Raw genomic sequence first — 21954 nt, forward strand, 5'->3', positions numbered from 1 at the left:
ACCCTAAATCCAAAGCTGCCACCTCTAATAGTGACCAGTCAACTGCCGAGCCATCGCCGATCACCTCGTTGAGCCAGTCGAAAACCAAGCTACCGAAGCCACCATGGGTCGTCATTGCTTATGTCAAGTTCAACTAAATCAGTGCAAAATCAACTATCCACTGAGATTATTTTTTAATCAAATAAAATCCTCAAAAATTTGGTAATATATCATACCACTATATCAGTAGAGAGTCTATTACCCAGCAATAAAAGTTGGTTATAAATACATGAAGGGAGAATCGAACAAAAGGGGGAAGACAATTAACAGAAGAAAATGGGGAGCATAGCAGCGGTACAAGGGATTTCATCAAAGGATCAACGATTAGCAAGGGATAACACCAAAACAACGGGGATCCATTGTAAGAAAAAAAAATAGTACATGTAAAAGGGATTAAGCCTATTTTTTCCCGAAACAAATAGAAGCAATTTTTATTTTATTTTACTCTCAAAATCGAAAATCAACATTCACAAAAGGGCATTTAGCATTTTTTTCAGGGGAAAATAATACCAAACACGGAGAGTATTAACAAGGATGTATCTAACTTATTTTGTTTATTTTTATAATATTCGTGTGTGTGGTATTTGCTTGAAAAAAATAAGGATCAGGAGCTTACCAATTTGAGCCACCGGGATTGTGACCGAAGAGTTGAAGGTTGCTCAGGAAACCTTGCATAAGAGTTAGGGGTTAGTTTCTATGGTTGGGGTTTCTTGGAAGTGAGCAACGCAGTATGGAGTGGAGAATAAAGAAGAGTGATCGGTCGAAGAAGATAACGAGGAAGAGAGTAATAAAGAGTAAAAAGAGAATAGATGAGAGAAGGGTGAAAAAACGGCGTAGAGAAGGGGGAAGGTTTAGGTTTGGATAAGTTTGTTTTATTATTAGGTATTCTTAATAAAGTAACAAACTAAATATTGTGATTAGAATATTACCTTGCTTCACATAGCAAGAATAGGATGCTGGTGGGCTATAAATCCAATAAAATAATAAACTTGCATGTTGAATAGTCTTATTAAGAAAATAGGTTTAGTTTAAAAATGTTTGGGTAATTTATTGGCGTGAGAATAGCATTAGTTTACTTTAGTTTATATATTAAAAAGCTTAGGTAAAATTAGAGTTTAAGGTCACTAGTTTACTTTTAATTTACATGTTTAATTTCACATTTATTTAAATTTAGTCATCATTTTAGATATGTATTTTTTTTAAATTTATAGTTTGGCACGTTATGTTTTTATTTTTTTGCATTTAAGTCATATTTATGAATTACATATTAATATATATATGTATAATTTATAATTTATAATTACATTGTACATAGAAATTATATTATTGAATATGTGCATGTCATCACCCGTCCTAATATGTCGTTTCATTTTTTTTATACTCAAGTGATTTCTTTATGTTATTTTATTTTTTATATATATATTAAATATATATAATTTGATAAAAATATAGTAATGATCATTCAAATGGGGAATCCATAAAAACATGCCTTAACTAATCAAGAATGTGTTTTTTAAGATTGTCCATACTAATACCCCTTATATTTTTCATTAAACGGATCATAATTTAACTTGATATTTGATTCAGGATTTCCACTATTACAACAACGTGTAAATGACACAGTACCAATTTTGGGCGCTATGGGGGTGTTAATCCTTCCCCATGCGTAACCGACTCTCGAACCCGTTTTAATAGAATATTTGGTAAACGCATGCCAGCTTTTGTTTTAAAAAATGATTTTTCTTAAAATTGTTTTTAAAAGACGTTTTTAGGTATTCGACCTACCTAACCCAAAGGTTGATGGCAAATCTTTCTAATTTAATTCAAATTAATCCAAAATCACCAAATTTTCCAAAATTAAAAATCGTAACTGTTTTCTAAACAATAAACGATTGTCCCGCCGAAAAACGGTTACGACAGCTTGGCGACTCCGCTGGGGACTTTTTAGAGAGTCAAGTTGTAAGTCGTTTACAGATTGTCGTTGTGATGGAAATTATGAGTTTGAATTTTTAGTTAATTTATGATCATTTTATTGAAGTTTTTAATTGCTTCATTTTATTATTGTCTTACTAACATTTTTATTTTTGCTTTTAGATCTGTCCAAGTTTTTGACAAGAGGTTTCGTTTTTCTTTCGAGTCAAAGGGTTCCTCCTCACACACATCATGAACATTTGCATAACATAAGCTCTGAACCTTTTTAAGTGGGGGTGAAAGTGATGCCTTCGTGAGAATTTATTCTCTGTGCAGGCCTAGCAAGTAACATTAGGGATTCATATACTTTATGTCTTCGAGGGAATTTATTCTCCGCATAGGCATAAAGGAATGTATCCTCTCGAATTAAACTCATTCCGCTCGAAACCTATAATGGGTGAGGATCGAGGGTTTGGCAGCCTAAGGGGGCATCGATATCAAGGACAATTCGAGTACCTTTTCCTGATAGAGCCAAAACCATGCATATAGTGAACAGTAGAACGGTCACCCTAGGTATAGACATACCGAACCTCTGTCTATCAATAGATACCCAAAATAAGTGTACGCAAAGGAGGAGTGTTTCTGAACCTTTACTTTTTTTTCTTTATGTTCGTAGAATATATTTGTTCTTTTCGAATAACAGCATGTGAACTAGATACCATGCGGTTAGGATTAATTTCTTGAAAAAATCATTTTGGGTAGATAGCATGTCAGGGTAGGATTAATATTTAAACAAAGTATATGGGTAGAAATCATGTTGGGTAGGATTTACTAAAGCTTGATTGGGTAGTCAGCATGTGAGGGTAGGTTTTATTTACAATGCTTATTATTTTGTTTATATTATGTGTAATAACCCATTTTGGTTTTATGTCTATTTTATTTTGGATTTATTGCATTTGCATCCTCAAGTCATCCAAAGATGTTAATTCACAAGTGATTGACTAATAAGAAGGCTGGTCATAATGAGGCAAGAAATTCTTAACCTTGTAGTCAAAATCGGGAGATCCAAAAATGTTCAAATGATCCATGAAGAATGTCATCCGATGAGTGAAGAAATTTAAAGCTGATTGAAGACTTCCTTTAAAAGTACAAAGGCCAAGATATTCCCTCAAGAGATAAATACAGTCATACTAAGAACGAGAAGACCCTTCGTAAAGATATGAAGACCACTTCGTATTGGAGGTAAGAATGGAGATTTCAAGATTCAATTCAAGGACATCTGAAGCCATCAAAGGTGATAAAACACACCGACAATTTGGGGGTGCAATGTTAGATTCCATGAAGAGTATGACTCAAGGAAATTGAGAGATGAAGAATCACATTTATATTTTGACTAAATGGTGTACTTACTGAATTCTTGTCGTCTAAATGAAGGTTGTTCTATGGTGGTCACTTTTGAATTAGCACCTTGTGCATTTGCATTTGCATTTTGCATCCGTATTCTCGTTTTGAACTAGCTTATTAATTTATTTAATTTGTTATTTGCTTCTATAATAATTCTTGTCATCTTTTTATCATTTTTTTGTATTAACTAGATTATATGTTTTTTCCTTTTTGCTTACATTACATGATCATGACATAATCAAAAGGTGTTGATTTGTGAGTGGTCATCATATTAAAAGGTTTTCATGATGGACAAAGGGTTTCATGATCAAGTAAACTATAAAACAACTAAGGAATGTCATCTTGATGAAACTCCAAGAATAATGGAGAGCTATGTGTTCAAGGATCGTATGTCTGACGAAGAGCAAAAGGAGATAAGGGAGCAAATGTCCAAGATGATGGATAGAATAACTGCTTTGGCCAAAAAAAAAGACTTCTATAAAAGAAAAGATTGAGCTTGACAAAAACAGTTATACGATGTCAAGTACACAAAGGGCTACTTTAGAACAAGCTAATCCTAATCAATATGAGAAATCATGCACAGTTACCATTCATATCAACAAGTTGAATGGACACCCTAAGGAAATGGTGACAATTGTAGAAGTCCAGAAAGATGAAAAGAAATCATGCAATCAGAACTTGTAGGCATTTGAGAGTATAATGTCAGGAGGAATAAACCTGAAGACTACAGTTCAACCCAAGTCGAAAGGTGGCTCTCATTTTGATTCTATCACAATTTCATATAAGGAGTTGTATGATACATTGTTAGAAGCCCGAGAAGTGGCCCCGTATTATGTGAAGCCTCTGTAGCCTCCATATCCAAGATGGTATGACTTCAATGTTCGTTGTGAATATCATGTCGGGGTTTAAGGACATTCCATTGAGAATTGTACCGCCTTCAAACATCGAGTCCAACATCTTTTGGATTATGAAGTTTTGGAGTTTGAAATGAAAGGTCGACTAGGTTTGGTGACTGATTTTCCTGTTAAGGTGGATCCAACAGTGTTCAAAGGTAAGGGTATCAGTGAAGACATGCAAGAAGAAGATCGTTTACCAAAATATGAAGCTCAAATTTGTCATTTAAGGAGCGAAAATGACAAGCTGAGTAAAGAGATGGAAATTGTGCAAGATAGTTTTCAAAGGATCGGTCAAGCTTTTAACTTTGCTGGTATAGGAGATGTCCCAGATGAGTAGATAACAGGGGTCTCTAAACTTAAGAATGACACTGAACAGTGGAGAAAGAATTGTAAGGTGCTCGAAGGTTGAGCCAAGAAGCTTTCTAATGATTTACAGATTGCCGAAAGAAGGCGCGATACAACTATCAATGATTTGGGTAAATATCAAGTTGAAAATCAGATGTTGAACAGGTTCATTGCCAATATGGAAATTTTATATCAACGCCACAAGCGGGCGACTAATGTTGAGCTAGAAGCCACTAGATCCAAGAATAAGAAGTTGATGAAGATTGTGGATGACTGTAGTGATCTTATGCGAGAGTTTCGTAACCAAAATGACTTTCTTACAAGGAAAAATCAACAATAGTGTCTGCAACTCTGAGAATCGGCATTCAAGATAGAGAAAATGGACAACGTCATGAAAGAGGTTATGACCCAAGCAAGCAATGTGGTTGACAAATGGGTTGATTTAGCTGGATTTACAAGAGATTTGAAGCAGATTGATGGCTTATCATCGGATCATGCTTGGAAGATAACCTTCCTTCTGAAGGAGATAGAAAAGCTAGGAGTGAAAGCTGTCCATTATCTGTAAAGTTTGTTTGATGTACCGAGACCTTTGTGTTCAATGAAAGTTGTTTTAAGATAGTCACTCTGGAATGACACCTTTTGCATTTGCATTTGGCATCTGCATTTACATTCTGCATAACATTCATTTAAGCATTTTTACATGCATAATTCATAAAAAAAATAGAGCTAATTCATAGAGGATTCTATAAAGTGGTCCTACCACGTGACACTACATAAAATCAAGAAGCTGAAATAAGTATAGTTGGAGCTTGTTCAGCTGATTGTAGGACTGAGCCTTCCAGAATGATCTGAGAAAAGAGTCCCCATATCCCGAGGGATACGATGTTGATATTTTGCATAATTACCACATAAGAAGCTCATGGCGTTCCTTCGAGAATTGTGAGGCACTAAAGTGCAAGATCCAGAACCTGATTGATTCAGGGGCATGGATAATTAGAAAATGATAGGGGCATTGCATATATCATTACGTTGAGAGCATTGTTTTGTTTGAAATCATTTTTGTTCTATCTTTTATACTTGCTTAATCTTTTAAGTGACTAAACTTATGCTACCTTCTAAGGTTGAATAATTGAGCAAATTTTAATCTTTAGTTCTTCAAATATCGAATGAATTCATGATTTTTTATATGAAAAAATCAGACCTTTCTTATCCTGTCCAAAAAAAAAGTCCCTCGATTTTTACCCAGAATAATTCATGGAGATACAAAGAGTCATACTGATACCTTTGAGTTAATAAAGTCACACCATTGTCTTTTTAGATGCAAAACAACATTTTTTTTACCAATAAAACCTGTAGACATTGAATTCAAGATGTTCACTTGAGCATGAACCTTCATACCAGAAGACACAACTTGGGGCATTTCGTATCAATTTTCTGAAGTTGAGCCTAAACAATTGAGACATACTGGGAGCAAGAAGCAGAAAGGAGAATGAATTCGCAATAACTCTATCATGCATTAATTACATTTTTTCATGTGAATAAAATTAATTCTGAAAATCTATCCCCCTGGGGATACCTCTTCTGCGATGACTTTTGTGTATGAGATGATGAACGACTTTGTTTCATTTATCCATATATGTATATATATATATATATATATATATATATATATATATATATATCCCTAGTTTTCCCCTTTTGAGCCTATAGTGTTTTTCTTCGGATTCAACCCTAACCAAGGATCACCCTCCACACTAGGGGGCAAGGTGGAAGAAATCTGCTCACATGAATGTAGACATCAATCCAGATGAGATACCAAAAGGTGAACCAAAATATCAAGTGTGTAGATCCAATCAGAAATAAAGAAACAAAGAGCAAAAAGAAAAGGAAAAAAGAAATTAAAGCAAAGAAAAAATAGAAATAGAGCAAAAAGAAAAGAAAAAGAAATAGAAATAGAGCAAAAAGAAAAGAAGAAGAAAAAAATTAAAGAAAAGAAAAAGAAACAAATAGCAAAAAAAAATGGACGAGAATCAACACAAATGGCGCATCAAACTTCAAACCATGAGATTAATCAAGCACAATCATTCCAGAACCACTTCACTCGAAGATCATGGAGCATCCATAGAGCATCAAGAGAAGCACATACAAACAGATTCAAATTGAGCAAGACATGATTAAAGCCATCAGAATGAATTGATCCTTGGTTCAATACCCTGAAACACTTGTTTTGGCCTGATTATCCTTTTCTTTCATAACCATGAACCATGTCCTACATTATGTGCCTTAAAAAGTCCTTTCTAATTATACATAGATTTCTACACATAAGAGGCTATCTTCATATTTCATCCCACCCATCAGGATTAATCTTTATTTGCAAAAAGTTTTCTAAAATCTTTAATGCATGATAGGGAAAAATAACAAAAGGGGGTTTAAGACGTAAATTTTGAATGACGTTTTGAAACCAAAGGAGGATTCGAGTTGAAAACCTGAAATGGCGGCTCGAATGTAAAAATTGTCCAACTAAGGCGATCGCAAAAATTTCTTGATAAGGCATTGTACAATCCGAGTGTGACCATGAGAGTTGGGAGTCGGAGAACATTTCTAGTAGATGAGCTACCCCATCAAATCAGTGAACATCAAAGAAATAAGAAGGCCAAATCATTGACCAAACACAATAACCTAAGTTTCATTTTACCCTTTCCTAACCATTTCCCAAAGATAGCTTTGATCTTGACACTTGTCAAAAAGCAATAATTTATTGAAGGATTAACAGCGTAATTAATTCTTTGATATCCAATGAACTCTAGTTTTATGATTTGTCGCAATTATAAAACTTAGAGAGGGGCAATATTTTTAAAACTTTTGTTTAAACATTTTTCAAAACTCTTCTAATTGATATTTTCAAAACTTTTGAAAATAAAAGAAGAAGAAAAACACTTTTCAAACAAGACAATCTCTCTAGAGTGGATATTGGTATTTGACATGTGACTTTCAGACACAAAGCTCATGCTTAGAATTAGTTCTGAAGCAATAGAGGGCATCTTTGAAGATTCAACATCAAATGTTGGGGCATCTTTAGAGATTCAACATCAAATGTTGGAGCATCTTTGGAGATTCAACATCAAAATGTTGGGGCATCTTTGGAGATTCAATATTGAATATTGGGGCATTCAATATCCTAATGCGAACGATCAGATCTTCTGAAGGCATTTCATCCACCTGCAGGAACAAGAAAATTATCAGTATCCTCTGATGTTGTTTCTTTTAAAAAGAATTTTTTTTGTCTCACTTGAGATAATTTTTCAAAACAAATTTTGTCATACCTGAGACAATTTCTCAAAACAAATTTCGTCTCGCTTGAAACAATTTCTCAAAACAAATTTCGTCTCGCTTGAGACAATTTTTCTCTGAGATACAAATTTTGAGTTTGTTTCACTTGAAACAAATTTTATAATCTTTGAGTCAGTTTCTTTTGAAACACCCATCTGTAAGATCGTTTCTTTTGAAACGAATTTTGTCTCTCTTGAGACAATTTCTTTTAAAAAAATTGAGTATGTTTCATTTGAAACAAAGTCATCTCACTTGAGACTGTTTTACTTGAAAGAAGACATTTCATTTGACTCAAGATTGTTTTTCTCAAGACAAGAATTGTCTCGCTTGAGACAGGTTTTATTCAAAACAAGACATTTTGTTTCTTAAAACAACTTTCGTCTCGCTTGAGACATTTTTTTTCTTACTAGAAATAAAAAGATTTATTTCACTCAAGATTATTTTTAAAGAATATTTTATCTCACTTGAGATAGTTTCCCTCTAAACAAAAGATTTTGTCTCACTTGAGACAGTTTTTGCTCGAAACAATAAGATTTATTTCACTCAAGATCGTTTTTCCTTGAAACATAAGATTTTATCTCGCTTGAGATAGTTTCCCTAGAAATAGTTTTGTCTCTCTTGAGACAGTTTCCCTAGAAACGAGTTTTGTCTCCTTTGAGACAGTTTCCCTTGAAACAAATTTTGTCTCCCTTGAGACGGTTTCCCTTGAAACAAATTTTATCTCCCTTGAGACAATTTCACTTGAAACAAAAGATTTTATCTCGTTTGAGATAGTTTCGCTCGAAACACAATATTTTTATAAACTAAGCCTGATTTTCAGGGGTTTCTTGATGAAAAGTTTGAAGGACCATCGTGATATGAAGGGGTTCCTTGATGACAAACTTAAAGAACCATCATGATATGTAGGGGTTCTTTGATGACAAGATTGAGAAACCATCGTGATATGTAGTGGTTTTTTGATGATAAGATTGAAGGACCATCGTGATATGCAGGGGTTGCTTGATAACAAGTTTGAAGGACCATCGTGATATGTAGGGGTTCTTTGATGACATGCTTGAGAGACCATCGTGATATGTAGGGGTTTCTTGATGACATGCTTGAGAGACCATCGCGATATGTAGGGGTTTCTTGATGATAAGCTTGAAGGACTATCGTGATATGTAGGGGGTTCCTTGATGACAAGCTTAAAGGACCATCGTGATATGTAGGGGTTCTTTGATGACAAGCTTGAGAAGCCATCGTGATATGTAGGGGTTTCTTGATGAAAAGCTTGAGGGACCATCGTGATATGTAGGGGTTCCTTGATGACAATCTTGATGAACAATTGAGGGACCATCATGATATATAGGGGTTCCTTGGTGACAATTAAGAAATTGAGCCTTTAGGGGTTTCTTGATTTTTAAGTCCTTCGAGCCATCAATAAGACCTTCAGTGCAGGATGTTTTCAAATGAGATTTTAAGAAACTAAGCCTTCGGGGGTTTCTTGATTTTTAAATCCTTCGAGTCATCTGTAAGTCTTTCGAGCAAGATGATAAGACCTTTGGGCCATCCATAAGACCTTTGGGCAAGATGCTCTCAACATTTCCTTTTCTTGATTCGCAACACTTCGAATCAGCAACGTATCACTTGAAGGATCAACATTTTATAATGAAGGATATCCAAATCAAATGATAAACATAAAAAAGAAGACCGGACAAAAACTGGTTGTCTTTTTTCATCTTTGCCCTATTCTTGTTAATACAAGAATGTGCAAAGAGGGGCAGCTGTAGACACCCGTTTTTAACCGGGCTTAAAAAATATTATATTATTATATTTATTATTATTAATATTATTAGTATTATTATTAATAATAATTCTGGTTACAATGTTTGCAGGCCCATATTACACCAAAACCCAGTAGATCAGGAGCTCAGATCCAAATTTAACCTATGTCAATAATAATATTAGTTAGGGTTTCAAAACCCTAAATCCAAAGCTGACACCTCCAACAGTGACCAGTCCACTGCCGAGCCATCGCCGATCAAATCGTTGAGCCAGTCGAACACCAAGCTACCGAAGCCACCGTGGGTCGTCATTGTCTATGTCAAGTTCAACTAAATCAGTACAAAATCAACCATCCACTGAGATTATTTTTTAATCAAATAAAATCCTCAAAAATTCGGTAATATATCATGCCACTATATCAGTGGAGAGTTTATTACCCAGCAATAAAAGTTGGTTATAAATACATGAAGGGAGAATCGAACAAAAGGGGGAAGGCAATTAACAGAAGAAAAATGGGAGCATAGCAGCGGTACAGGGGATTTCATCAAAGGATCAACGATTAGCAAGGGATAACGCCAAAACAACGGGGATCCATTGTAAGAAAAAAAATAGTACATGTAAAAGGGATTCAGCCTGTTTTTTCCCGAAACAAATATAAGCAATTTTTATTTTATTTTACTCTCAAAATCGAAAATCAACATTCACAAAAGGGCATTTAGCATTTGTTTCAGGTGAAAATAATACCAAACACGGAGAGTATTAACAAGGAGGTATCTAACTTATTTTGTTTATTTTTATAATATTTGTGTGTGTGGTATTTGCTTGAAAAAAATAAGGATCATGAGCTTACCAATTTGAGCCACCGGGATTGTGACCGAAGAGTTGAAGGTTGCTCAGGAAACCTTGCATAAGAGTTAGGGGTTAGTTTCTATGGTTGGGGTTTCTTTGAAGTGAGCAACGCAGTATGGAGTGGAGAATAAATAAGAGTGATCGGTCAAAGAAGGTAACGAGGAAGAGAGTAATAAAGAGTAAAAAGAGAATAGAGGAGAGAAGGGTAAAGAAACGGCGTAGAGAAGGGGGGAGGTTTAGGTTTGGCTAAGTTTGTTTTATTCTTAGGTATTCTTAATAAAGTAACAAACTAAATAATGTGATTAGAATATTACCTTGCTTCACATGGCAAGAATAGGATGCCAGTGGGCTATAAATACAATAAAATAATAAACTTACATGTTGAATAGTCTTACTAAGAAAATAGGTATAGTTTAAAAATGTTTGGGTAATTTATTGGCGTGAGAATAGCATTAGTTTACTTTAGTTTATATATTAAAAAGCTTAGGTAAAATTAGAGTTTAGGGTCACTAGTTTACTTTTAATTTACATGTTTAATTTCACATTTATTTAAATTTAGTCATCATTTTATATATGTATTTTTTTAAATTTATAGTTTGGCACGTTATGTTTTTATTTTTTTGCATTTAAGTCATATTTATGAATTACATATTAATATATATATATATATATATATATATATATATATATGTATAATTTATAATTACATTGTACATAGAAATTATATTATTGAATATGTGCATGTCATCACCCGTCCTAATATGTCGTTTCATTTTTTTTATACTCAAGTGATTTCTTTATGTTATTTTATTTTTTATATATATATTAAATATATATAATTTGATAAAAATATAGTAATGATCTTTCAAATGGGGGATCCATAAAAACATGCCTTAACTAATCAAGAATGTGTTTTTTAAGATTGTCCATACAAAATAATACCCTTATATTTTTCATTAAACGGATCATAATTTAACTTGATATTTGATTCATGATTTTCACTATTACAACAACGTGTAAATGACACAGTACCAATTTCGGGCGCTATGGGGGTGTTAATCCTTCCCCATGCGTAATCGACTCCCGAACCTGTTTTAATAGAATATTTGGTAAACGCATACCAGTTTTTGTCTTCAAAAATGATTTTTCTTAAAATTGTTTTTAAAAGACGTTTTTAGGTATTCGATCTACCTAACCCAAAGGTTGATGGAGACTCTTTCCAATTTAATTCAAATTAATCCAAAATCACCAAATTTTCCAAAATTAAAAATTGTAACTGTTTTCTAAACAATAAACGATTGTCTCTCCGAAAAACGGTTACGACACCCTATATTTATGATTTTGGAAATTATGAGTTCGATCTTTTTTAATTTATGGTTCATTATTTTATTTCAAAAGAAAAATAGATTTTCTCTCTGATTAATGCTTACACTTATGTGAATATTTAGGATTATTGCATATTATAGCTCTAAACCCGATCTCAATCGTGGTTTACCTAAGTAGGGTGAAACATCACACATCATGAGGAGCATTTGGATTCCTTGTGTGGGTCTAATAAAGTATCTATGGAAAGCATCCTAAGTTACCTACCCGGATATTAGATCCGAGGTAAACCTTTGGTGGTGTGATCCCCTGAGCCGAATCTGATTTGCCAGTCTATTATGGGCTAGAATCGGAGCCAACCTTAGCAAGCTGTAAAGATGGCTTGGGAACCCGTTGATAGAATCCAGCCTTATGTAGAGAATTTAATAAACCTACCCCGCTAGAGCCATGTGTATAACCTAGGAGAACTAGAACGCATGCAGTTAAGATTATTAATTTCCTTTATATGATTTATTTTTCAGTCTCAACTTTTAGTCGAATTTAATTATTTCTTCTAAGATTACATTTCTTTGACTTATCATTTCAACTAACTTTATTCTTTTTGCTCGTTTCTACTAACATTTATTTTCCTTTTGTTTGGTCTTATTGCATTTTTTCATGAACATGACATATCATTCAAAGATATTGATCCCTTAAATAACTGATCATTTAGAAGGTTCTTGAAAAATAATGCCCACAACAATGCCTTTCGCTGTGATTGGAAGGATTTTGGAGGTGCTCTACATAGATCGAGTAGCGTCAGGAGAGAGTCTACCTACTAAGGAGACGAGCCAGACGTATGCATGTTGAGGTGACAAGTTGGACTCGAGACGATTCGAAACTGAAACCAATAGTTGAAGATCACGAACCAGCTCGAAATATTTTTGAAAGTAGGAGACGAAGTAGAAGCTTTGAAGATGATGCAGTACCCAAATGCTCGCAGAAGTTGGACAACTTATATATGGACCAGATTTTCACTTCCTCAGTGTACCGAAACATTGTTGATATTTCAATAATTGTTCAAGGAACAATTATTTTTGGGATCAATTCCTTGTTGCATTTGTATCTAGCATTTTGCACTCCCATTTTTGTATCTTTGCATTCGCATGTGCATCTTTGCATTTTTGGATTAGTATATATACATTGTACATTACATGGTATAAATTATATCTCAACGTGCATTAATCAATGATTCTAGGAATTACTTGTGGAGAATATCATGATAAAAGTTTTGAGGTAAAATGAAGTCACCCCATTCGTAACTAAAAGAGGATTGAGAGCTATGGATGTGATGTTAGCGCCGTCTGAAGTTCGAGGCACATCATTGAGATATATGGGGGAACTGAGAAGCAAGGCCCATTTTTTTGTTTGACCCAGGGGTATTGACATTTAACTCGTAATGAGACATTTTGAGGCCAATTAAAAGAAGTTCTTTCACCCACCATGAAGCCTTATGACATTGGTTTTGTCTTGTTTGAACGTGCTTTTGTTCTTTGCATACTCAATATATATTTTGTTGATTGAACTTATGGCTTTTCATAGGTTATGAGCAATAAATCAAGTTTTCATATTGCAATTCTTTGAATATCAAATTAATTAAAGGTTCTTTTACTACTTCATTAATTATAGATCTTTAACAAGGGATAGGATTAGATCTTCCATACCCCAAACAAAGCTGAAAGAACCATTAATTGTTGGGTTCCTTACCCGAAATAACACACATTTACTCCCAAAAGACCAAACCTTGACATCACTTCCCTCTGAGTCATGCCCTTCCCCCCGAGGCACAAAAACCTGTATTTTTACCTTCCCAGACAGAAATAACCTTTCCATAATGTTACCTTTTTCAGAATTACAACTTTAAAGTCACACATTTCCCTTTCTAGACACGAAACCAACATTCATTTCCCAACCTTAATGAATCCTGGGGGCATAACGAGGACCTTTCTTGCAAGAAAGATAAGATTGAGTGTTGCGGATCAAGTTTTTGAGAATTCAAATAATTAGGGCATACTAGGAGTGAATGGAAGAAGAATAAATAAAGGGAATCGTTGAAATAATTTTATCATGCATTAATTACATTGTTTTCATGTAAAAAAGGTTAATTATGAATACTCGTCCCCCTGAGGACACCTCTTTTACAAAGACTTCCGTGTATGAGATGATGAACGACTTTTTTTCATTTATCCTTTCAAATATATATATATATATATATATATATATATATATATATATATATATATATATATATATATATATATATATATTGAAAGGATAAATGAAAAAAAGTCGTTCATCATCTCATACCAAGGATCACCTTTCGATAACAAGATGTGAAGAAAATCTACTCACATAAGTGAAAGCCATCAATCCGGATTTTGTTACAAAAGCAAGTCGTGATGAAATAAAGTAAGAGATAACAAGATGCTACGAGGTAGACCAAATAAAAAGCACTCGAAGGTCAAATCAAGTTGACAACACAAAAAAGAAAGAGAGAAAAAAAGGAAAAAAGAAGAGAGAGAAAAAATAGAGAAAGCAAAAGAAAAGAAAAGAAGGAAAGAAGAAAGAAAATCGATCAAATACTTCAAGACGAGCGGTTTAAAGATCTACAATCAATTCACTAGAAGATCAGAGAACACTAAAAGGAAAAAAAATAAAAATACACACGAGCATATTCAAGTCGAGCAAGACAAGATTGAAGACAACAGAATGAATCGATCCTTAGTTCAATAACCCTTAAACACTTGTTTGAGCATATTTATCCCTTTCTTTCATAAACTTGAGCCCTGACCTACTTTATGTGCCTGAAAAGTCCCTTCTAATCATACATGGATTTCTAAGTGGAGATACTATCTTTAGATTTCATTCCTCCCCTCAGGGTTAATATTATTTACAAAAAATGATTTCTAAAATCTTTAATGCATTATAGGAAAAAGTAATAAAAAGAGGGTTTAAGATGTAAAGTTTTAGATAATGTCTTAAAACCAAATGAGAATTCAAGTTGAAAACCTAAAATGAAGCTCGAACAAAAAGATTATCAACCAATATACAGAATACAATCTTATACATTTTGGTACAGCACTACACAACTCAAAGGCGCTCGATAGGGCTGGGAACCAGTGAACATTTCCAGAAGAAAAGCATAACGGCTACTTCATTAGATTAATGAACACCAGAATAAGGGATATAAGATTTCAACCAAAGAAGCCAACCCTGAAACAAATTACCTTCCCAAGTCAGTCTAAGCTTTATATCAGCATTAATCTTTACACTTTCCAAATGTATATAATTTTTGAAGGATTAAAAGAAAATTTGACTTATTTGATATTCAATGAACTCTTGTTTTACAATTTGTTTTGATTGTGAGCCGGAAGAAAATGACAACACTTTTGAATTTTATGCAACATTTTTCACATTTCTAAAATAAAATAAAAAACATTTTCAAATAGGACAATCTCAAGTGAGAAAGGTCCTTGAGGCTGGTGAGGCTCATTCTACCTCTGTCGAAGAAAAAAGAACAAACGATGTTGGAATAATGAAACATTTCTTAAAAGCAAATAATATGAGAGATCATAAGGACTAGAGGACATAACTTCTAACACTTCATTGTGACGTTGTCAGAAGCAGATTATCGCCTTAGTTGAAGATGACACATATCCTAGCTCATAGTAAAAATGAAAGACATTTATGTTAGAAAAATCGATCACTTTTTAAGTATCCATCTGGTTGTGGCATCATTAAGAGAAGCCCTCAAGCTATTCGTTAACATTGATAATTAGCAACACAAGAGTAAGACCATTCGAGATTAAGGTCTTGGCACAAATAGAGTCATGAGTACCCACATTGGGGCATTACCAAAACTATATGTCATTAAGATCACAATATTTAAATCAAGCAAATGTGGCGGGTGAGCCTCACCGTTTGGAGTGCCTAGTATAGAAAACAAAAACAAAAGGATCTTACCTTGAGAAACAAACCATTCAAACTTCAGTTGGAAGACATGTCCTGAGAAATAATTTTGATTAAAAAGTCGAGTAGGGGACAGATAAGGTGCCTAGTCATCCACAAGAATTCAAGAGAGAAAACACTTCTTCTAGAATTATGTTGAAGAAGCGGGACAGAAGATAGAAGACGGGAGGGACATGATTGTACAATGATTAGTTTGACCATGTTGATGGTAGACTCCATACAAGAGTAATCAAGTGAAGGAGGATCGCGATCTCCATTTTGAAGTCAAAAGAGGATTACTGATAAACATTTCTGTATATAAGAAAGTCATGCATTACATTTAGATACATATCTATTGCATTCACATTTCATCCATCAAGATAGTCTTACAGACTGTCTAAAGAAAAAGAAGAATCATTACTTTGATGTGGGGGCACGTTACCCAAACGAGATGATATTTTCAAAAGAATTTTTTAAAAAAACCATGTCTAGTTTTCAGAGGCTCATTGATAGGATGTTTTCAAATGAACTTTTAAAAAGAGAAGCTAAGCCTAATTTTTAGGGGTTTCTTGATGTTTTCAAATGAGTTTTAGAAACTAAGCCTGATTTTCAGGGGATTCTTGATGATTATTTCCAAAGAATTTTTTAAAGAAGCTAAGCCTAATTTTTAGGAGTTTCTTGATGATAACTGAAAACGAAAGATTTTAAGAAACTAAACTTGATTTTCAAGGGTTTCTTGATGAGTAAGTCCTTCAGGCCATCAGTATGTCTTTCGAGCATGATGTTTAAATCCTTCGGGTCATCTATAAGTCTTTCGAGCAAGATGATAAGTCCTTTGGGCCATCCATAAGACCTTTGGGAAGGATGTTTTCAACATTTCCTTTGCTCGATTCACACATTTTGAATCAGCGACGCCTCACTTGAGAAATTAACATCTCGCTTGAGATAGTTTCACTCGAAACAGAAGATTTTATCTCACTTGAGATAGTTTCACTTGAAACGGAAAATTTCATCTCGTTTGAGATAGTTTCACTTGAAACATAAGATTTTATTTCGCTTGAGATAGTTTCACTCGGAATAGAATATTTATCTCGCTTGAGAAGTTTCACTCGAAACAGAAGATTTTATCTCGCTTTAGATAGTTTCACTCGAAACATAAGATTTATCTCGCTTGAGATAGTTTCACTCGAAACAGAAGATTTTATCTGGCTTCAGATAGTTTCACTCGAAACAGAAGATTTTATCTCACTTAAGATAGTTTCACTCGAAACATAAGATTTATCTCACTTGAGATTATTTTTCTTTAAAAAAACTACGCCTCACTTGAGGGATCAACATTTGCTTTGCTTGATTCACAACATTTTGAATCAGCAACACCCCACCAGAGGGGTTAACGTTTCTTTTGCTCGATTCACAACACTTCAAATCAACGACGCCTCACTTGAGGGACGAACATTTCCAGTAGAAAGATCATGATGAGAAGATCTCGTAGCTTGAATAACTGAAGATGGAGACTCAGCCAAGAGAACGAAGCAAGATGACATCAATTGTAGCAAGGACTCAACGATTTCACAAAAAGAGAAAAACTGACATTCCCAGCGAAGAGTTCGCAGAGTGACAAGAAGAGACCAAGATGAAAAATGGTTCTTTATTTTATTTGTTTCATTCCCATTTTACAACAATAAACAAAGAGGGGCAGTTTTGAGCACCATTTTTTCACACAGAAACATATCCAAATAGCCCAATCAATTGATCCAGATACAACAAACAACCCAGAGCCCAAAAAACAACCCGACTCGGGTCTAACCTTAGACCCTAGGCAGCCGCCCCTGAACTCCTATCAGATCTGCCACCCATTCCCCCAGCCAGAGGCTGTCAATCACTCAACAACCAGAGGAGAGCCACGCCCGCTCACCAGCACACCAGCTCCTGCAAAAAACATCAAGGAAAGCAACAAAATATAATCATCATTTTTCTCTTCGTAAAACTATTATAAAACCCAAAATAAAACAATGTAATCGGGGTTTGATTTTTCCATTCAAAAATCAATAAAAAAGAAGAAAATCGAAAAATTTCAAGGAAATTTATTACTGTTTTTTTTATTTTTTTTCAAAATTTTTTAAAGTAAAAAAAACGTTATCGTTTAGTTAGAGCCTCGTCGGTGTTCAGGGAGTTGGTTCGTATATCTAAACAATGAGGAGGAGTGTCTCAAGGAGGGGAGCAACATACTAAAATTTGGGCCCGATCCAACGGGGGACGGCGGAGATCCGGGTGGTGGAAGTCGAGGGGCTCTCGGCTCATTTTGCAGCGTTGGGGGCCAATTCTCGTGAAACCAAGCTCAGATTCTACGACAAGGAGGCCAAGATGGGTCTCCCGGTAAATTTTGGTGTCCACCTACCATCGACAACCGTGGCGGTCGGAACGACGACGAGCAATGATTCTACAATCGGCGATGGTCGAGTTTCTAGAGAGAGGGGAGATCCTCTCTCTCTCTAGACATTTTAAAAAACAAAAAAAAAATTATAAAAAACTAAAAAAATAAAAAAAAAATAGTTGTATTTATAGAAAAATTTTAGGGTGAATCACGTTTTAAGTTTCCCAAGCTTTCCCGTGTTTTTACAAAATGGTCACTGTCAGGGACCTTTTTATATTTTCCCAATTTACATGTATGCTTTGTATTTTTGGTAAAATATCATTACAGGTCCCCAAACTTTTCTGTGTTTTACAAAATAATCACTATCAGTGACTATTTTCATAATTTTCTCATTCACATGTATGCTTTGTATTTTTGGTAAAATATCATTCCAGGTCCCCCTATGTTTGCCATGGTTTTGCATTTTGGTCACTGGACCTTTCGTTTTTAATTTATTGCAATTTTATTGTTTTGTTTTGTTTTGTTTTGTTTTGTTTTGTTTTATTTTAATTTAGTCACTATTAATTTCTCATTTAGCTACTATTATTTTAATTTTTGCATTTTGGTCAATACTTATTTCTTATTTAACTACTAACTTTTATTTTCTTGCATTTTAGTAACTGTTATTTTATTTTATGCAATTAGGTCCTTGTACTTATTTTTATTCTATTTTTATTTTATGTTGTTTTACCTTTTTTATTATTTTTATTTTATTTTTTAAAATTAAGTTTATTAATTGTTTTGATTATTTCATAGTTTAAATTCTTAAATTTAGTTTTAAATTAGATCAACACTCGAATCAAACTTAGAAATTAGGATGACACTCTAGTTTAATTAGGGATCAATTCGAGTCGAGTTTTTACAAAAGATGCCCAATTACTTGAATCGATTGCTCGAGTAAATTTTTTATTAATAATTAATGTTTTCTAAAAAATACTTTAGGTTTAATAATTTAGATAATAATTAGGTTTTTAGTTTAGATTTAATCCTCAACTTTGGAAATTATTAATTTAGGTCCTTAAGCTTTTAGTCTCTTAGAGCTTGATATTTTAGTCCTTTGACATTTTAGTCCCTAAACTTCGATTAGAACTTTAATATTGGCATAATCAAATAGGTTAAATAGAGCCTCCATTTTTAGCTAGATTTCAATATAGTCCTCTTAATTTAGGGAATAATTTGAGTTGACCCTCGCGTAAATGCTCGAGGGACTATCTCGATTATTTGATTCGATAATTGGTTAAAATCAAATGGGATTAATATTAGAGCTTATGTTTTTAGGTTTGAGCCCTTAGGTTCCTTAATTTTCATAATTTAACACTTTAAGTTAGAAAAAACATTAATTTACTTTTAGTTTAATTAGGATAAATAAAATTTGTCTGAGCGCATTTTATTTTTAACCCTAAGGCAATGTTCACTTATTAGGGAATTAATAGTATATCTCCCACAATCATGCTCAGGGGTGACTACTGGTGATTCCCGAAATATGTCGACATCCTTTTCAAAGATTGCATCATGATTTTCTAAAAAATGAGGCAATATTCAGTTATTAGGCACAATAGTTGATCTCCTGCATTTACGCTTGAGAGCGAATGCTTCAGTCTCGATAAACGAATATCATTTTTAACTTTGTATCCGTAATGATTTTCAAGTTAAATAAAGATCGAACTCAAAATTTCCGATTTTAAATATGGGGTAATCAACTAGGTACCAATTTTTGTGTGCTTGTGGGGGTGTCAATCCTTCCCCAAGCGTAACTGACTCCCGAACCTGATTTCTGGATTTTCGCAGACCTTAAACTTGGTATTTTGATAAAAAAAAAATATTAAAATTACTCGTTTTCATTGTGTCCCAATCGCATCTTAAATGATTGGTGGCGACTCCTTACATTTTGAAAAATCTTTTAAAAAGAGAAAACCCCCGAGTCGGTATTGGTCTTTCCCCGCCCAAGCGAAAAACCGTGTCGACAAGGTACATATAACTTCTGGTAACCGATGGATTCATCGTTCCGACTCTCGTTTATCGAGCATCCGTATTCGCAACGACGGTAAACATGATATTTGTGTTTGTGTATCTGTAAGGTTCAACGCATATGTTTTCACCGAGAGGAATGCAGATACTGCTAGGGAAACATACGGATATGGCCGAAGATGGGTGCATCAGATGAAACATGAAATATAAGTTTATCATTGTTTTCACTTGTATATTTGTAGTTTTTTAGGGACCAAACTACACTTTTATCAATTTAAGAGGAGTTAAAATGGAATTCATTATTGTATTAAATTATAACAAAAAAACTTTCAAAGGGACCCAATTATAACTTTTCCATTTGAGGAGGCCAGCCCCGAAGATCATTCGTGCGAGCTTCAAGTTGCTCAGGTGCCTTTTCTTTTTATTGGTTCCCTGTGTTTCAGCCTCAATTCATGCACTCTCTGTCTCTCACTTTTAAATAAATATTATATTTATTTTTAGTGTTTTTTTAAAGTAATTTAGTTTAAAAATAAATAAATAAATAAACATATTAATCTATGTTAACATGTCATTTGGACTATGATATTTATAAAAAATTTGATCATGCATAGAAGTTTAAGTAAAAAATCTTAAAACTAGTTTAAAATATTGAGTGAAAGAAAGTTTTTTATCAAAATCTATAATTCTATTAAAAAAATTATGTGAAAGTACCATGTTTTTTTAATTTATTTTACCCTAATCCAACCCCAATATTAACATATAACACTAGAATTAAAAGAACAATGAATACATATATAAAGTGTTTGGATTATTACAACTTACAAGATGACTCAAGCAACGTATAAAATGTTCAAATTGTTATATTAATAATTATATGTTGAAGATTGGTTTAATTAATGTTATAGATTTTTATTAATGTTTCTTTTTTCTATTTGTACAATGTCTATCAAAAATATTAAACGACTTAATACATTAAGAAATCAACCTAAGAAATACTTATATAGAATGTAAACTTAATAAATTAACCAATCAACCTAAGAAATACTATTAGAATGTAGCTGGGGATTGACACGAGATTCGAACTCAACGGGTTCTGACTCGACCCTATTCGATAATGTCAAAAAAAATTCAAACAAATTTAGGTTTGGATGGAGTCGATTCGGGTTTTTTTTTAGAAAATATACTTGGGTCGAGTCGGATTCGGGTTTAGGGTGAAAAATATCCGACCCAAAAAATAATAAAATTTACCTTATACATTTAGGGATAATTACAATAATAACCCTTTATATATTATTTTTTAATTAGATCTCTATTTTTATTGAATAAAAATAATTTTTTTATAAATATCTTTATTTCAAGTCGGGTCGAGTTTGATCCAAATTTTACCATAAAAAATCAGAAAATATTCAAATTAGGTGAAGTCATCTCTAAACTCGGGTTGGATCGAATTTCGGATGGAGGGTTTATATTATTGGATCGGATCGAGTTAGCCGAAAACATGACCAGAGTCAACCCATGCCCCCATCCCTAAATGTAGCTGTTGTTTACTTGGTAGCCAAAATATGGAATGCTTTGTTGTTCTTTTGAATCCTACAACAGCTCAAAGTTTAACGTTATAAATAATAGGCATTATTATTTGGTATATCATAAACAATTTTTTCCATATTAGAATCATGTTAAATATTTTTGTCAAAATGTCATTTGATACACTAATGATAGATATTT

The 21954-nt window shown here is 33.5% G+C and overlaps 1 pseudogene; it reads right to left on the reverse strand.

Annotated features, from left to right (window-relative positions):
• Positions 1 to 115, reverse strand: part of LOC120118838 — a 42388-nt pseudogene extending 42273 nt beyond the window's left edge.
• Positions 116 to 21954: the final 21839 nt, after the last annotated feature.

The sequence above is a fragment of the Hibiscus syriacus genome, unplaced genomic scaffold (genome assembly GCF_006381635.1).
Source record: "Hibiscus syriacus cultivar Baekdansim isolate YM2019G1 unplaced genomic scaffold, ASM638163v2 tig00110328_pilon, whole genome shotgun sequence".
In the NCBI taxonomy this organism is placed as follows: Eukaryota; Viridiplantae; Streptophyta; class Magnoliopsida; order Malvales; family Malvaceae; genus Hibiscus; species Hibiscus syriacus.